The 3,805-nt window shown below is 36.1% G+C and overlaps 1 long non-coding RNA gene across 1 annotated transcript; it reads left to right on the top strand.

Moving 5' to 3' along the window:
- Window positions 1-209: 209 nt before the first annotated feature.
- On the top strand, window positions 210-965 carry LOC148919766 (uncharacterized). Its single transcript, XR_016124518.1, has 2 exons — window positions 210-549; window positions 772-965. It is a non-coding gene; the product is annotated as an uncharacterized LOC148919766 (long non-coding RNA).
- Window positions 966-3,805: the final 2,840 nt, after the last annotated feature.

The raw sequence follows: 3,805 nt of genomic DNA, 5'->3' as shown, positions 1-3,805 counted from the left end.
CAGGTTATAAATGGAAAAAAAAGGCCCCTTTCTTCGTTCTTCCTCCCACCTACTCTTGCTTCATGAAAACGTGTAGAAAATGTTGGTTGAGGTCTGCATCAAGCTCACTCTCGGAAAATAAATGGGAAACCTAAAAAAGCAGATCGCCCAACCCAATCAATGAATAATATAATGCAGACACGAACCACTAGCTAGAAAAGAAAAGGATAAAACTTAGCTCATGTAAGATAAACATGCCTTGAGCATCAAGTCCCCACCTCCACATGGAGCATCACATGCAGCGAAGGGACAAAAGTTAGACGCGCGTACTGCTCAAAGCATCGTCCTTGTTAGGTAGCTAAATTCACTAAATTAGCTGTACTGGCTCCAGTTTTGTAGCGGTGTACGTCTCTCATCTCATTAATCAATTCATTTACTTCCTGATCGTGTTTTGGCCATATATACCCGATCCATACAAGGAAAGGATTGCTAATTAGGTCATATGAACACGGTAGTAATAAATAATTATTCCAATTCATAAAGGAGTCGTCGTCGTCATCCTTCAAGTGGGTGGGTGCATGCTTAGCTTACATGTATTATCTAATTATTCAACGTATATTAGCATAGCAAAGCGTTTTCCACACAAAGCTTCTGTCTGTGATGTTCCATTTCCATTTGTTTTGTACAAAACGTGCTGACAGAGATCGAAAAGTACAATTAGAGTATTTTATATACAACTGTCTCAATAACTGGCAAATTATATATTAATGGATTGTTTTGTATGATTTTTAGGTATGAGACAACAAACCAAAAATCGGAGAGAACAATGGATACATGTACTGACTTTTACGCTAGCTAGCTGTACATCTGTCGACATTCTAATTGGTCAAGTTTGTTTTTGTGGTAGTGTAAAAACAAGCATTTATTGTAGTGGACTAGTGGGCTAATCTTTCTTTTTGCCTATAAATTACATATTTGATACTAAACCTCTTTTTATTATTGGCTACTCTCACTATTAGCGTCAAAAATAAATGCACAACCTCAAGTCCAAAGGACTTACACGTGGTACTCAACTGCTAACTACCAATAGTATGCATTTATGTAAGAAATTACAGATCGCGCACGAGAACTCGAACACTAGTAGGACACTAATGAGGTTACACACAATGCAGGAACCTTACTAGCTGAACCAACCTTCATTGGCTGATACTAAACCTCTTTAGACTTTTTTTTAATAGTGATACAGAACCTCTTTAAACTTTAGTGGTGATTCCACACCATAACTTGGGGAGTGACTACGGCAAAGCATAATCCTTTCCTTCATTTGTGTCTTAAGATATACTTCTTAATTATTTTGTCTGCTGGGTAGAGTTCAATTTACTTAATTATCAAATAAAAGTTCAATAAAAGTTAAATTAGTAACCATGTTATTGGACAAGGGAGTTTAAGAATACTAAAGAATTTAAAGTTCTAGAAATTGTGAAGTTTATTGTTTAACTAACCTAAAAGTAAAATGGAACTTAGATACAAAATTTAACGTCTGTCATTACAGAGCAATTAATAGGATTGCTAGTGTTAAAGTGATAATGGGGGTGGGAGTGGAGGTGGTGGTGGTGGCGATTGTCATCGGGGGAAGGCGGCATCGATGGTTGTGGTTGTGGAGTTCAGTGGAGGCAATGATTGTAGAGCCGGCGGGGCCTAAGTTGTTATACCCTAATTAACCAGCCCCTTCAATTCAACATGCCGATAGCTTTTGGGCCATGCACAATGCAAAGGAAACAAAAATGGGGGATTTCCATTGGGTAGGGTTAGCCCAATAGATTGGATATTAGGCCAGATAATGTACTTATGGGCCCTTTCATTCATCTGCTTCACAGAGCTCCCTTCTTATAATAATTATCACATCCATGTCACATACCCACGAAAGTTTTTGTTTTGTTTTTTGTTTTGTTTTCATATGAAAGTGTTGCTTCATCTTATTTGAAGATTAGGCCTTCTTCAACCCATGAGGGGCTAAATCCAAATTTCCCCCCTCCAAAAGGTGACTATTTGGGTTTTGTCCGGACTCAAATCGTTTTTTTCTCCCAACCCTCTGAACTCAAATTTTAAGTCCGTAACTTTATTTAAATTGTTTAAATCTATTTTTTTTAATGGATAACTTTTCTTCATTTAATATTTTTAAATAACATCATAATTTAATTTTTTGAACAATTTGACCTAAAAAAATTTGAAATTCCATAATTTTTTTTAAAGGAAACAGCGAGCATGTGGGCCCAATCGATACTATTTGATTTTTTTTTTTAAATTTAAAAAAAGGAGACAGCAAAGCCTATGACTCTCTCATCTAGTGCCAACACGTGGCCCATGCCACGGACAAGCCCATCGAATATGTAACCAGCGCGGGTCCCACCATTTTTCCGAAGCAAATGGGCTATGCCACCTCAGTGGGCTCAGTGAATAGTATTAGGTTCATGCAATACTGGACCCATATTTAGTCCAAATTTGGATTTTGGGTCCTTCATTTTCTTGGGTTGAGAGAGATTTGGGGATATTTTGGGTTTGAGTCCAATTGGAGATGGCCTTATAGCATACGGTCTTACCTAAATTCCATCATAGTAAAGTAAAATAAAACAAAAATAATTTATTGAGGGGAGCATTTTTACTTACCACTTTAACTCGGTATACCACCACCATCATTTTAAAATCTTGACATCTGTCCACATTGGCGGACCTACAAAGATGCAAGAAGGTACAACTGCACCTTCCATCGCCAGAAAGCTTTGGAGTCCTCAAAGTAAGCGCCTTTGCTCTTTGCCTTTGAGGTGCCCACCACCTGTTCGAATAAATGCCTCAGTTAGCAACCCAGCGACTTGTTCCTTTCTTTGTTGCGATGATGTGCTGACCATATTTTCTTCTTTTAAGTCTTGGCCAAAAGACATCATTTTGGCCAAGAAAAATAAATAAATAAAAGTGAAACCTGAACAAAAGAGCGTGGTCTTTGAGTCCAAGTTGGAATCCATTTAACCAAGGGGATGCCTTACGTTGAAGTCTTAATTCTTGATGAAGCTTTGCGTGCTCTTGAATCTTGCTGCAGATCCATCCATCTTCTCCTAGTTTGAATGAATTTTATTTTTTCTTTATTTTCTTGTGGTTTTTATTTTCCTTATGTTTTTTTTTATTTGATAATATGTATTTTTTTTAGAGATATTATTTTTGTTTTCTGATTTGGTTATCTTTGTATTCATATAATCAGTAGTAAATTCGAGGAGAAGAATGATGTGCGGCCTATAACTCAAGGTATGATGAATTATGGTTTGTTTGTTTAATTGATAACTTGATTTGCATTTTGATTAGATTAATTGATATTGATTTTCATGAGATTAATTGATGATTTGATATGAATTTTGGTAGACTAATTGTGTAATTGGCATGAAATTTGTTCATGAATTGATATACCATATAGACTATAATCAATTAGTGATAGACTTAAGACTCTTACTTGTTTAAACTATACAGTTATAGAAAGGTATGATAGAGTATATCCACGTGTCTCTCTAGTTTGTTAGTTTGTTAGAATGTGGTTAGGCTAATAAGAAGTGGTTATGCTGTAAGTGCAAATATATAAGCACTATAATGATGTAATTAGTAGTTAACAAGAGAAATAAGAAAATCAGTTTCTATGAATTCTCTCTACAATTCTTCTAAAGTTTTCATGGTATCAAGAGCCTAACAAAAGCTTCTGCTTCTCAATCGTTTCTTGCTTCCGCTCTTTCTTTATCCTGGTTTCTCTTGTCCATTCTTGCTTCTCTCTTACTCGATTCTTGCA

Source organism: Prunus mume, linkage group LG2, assembly GCF_029339155.1.
Source record: "Prunus mume cultivar Tortuosa linkage group LG2, ASM2933915v1, whole genome shotgun sequence".
In the NCBI taxonomy this organism is placed as follows: Eukaryota; Viridiplantae; Streptophyta; class Magnoliopsida; order Rosales; family Rosaceae; genus Prunus; species Prunus mume.
Note: the sequence above shows the minus strand (reverse complement) of the source record. Positions and strands in the feature narration are given on the sequence as shown.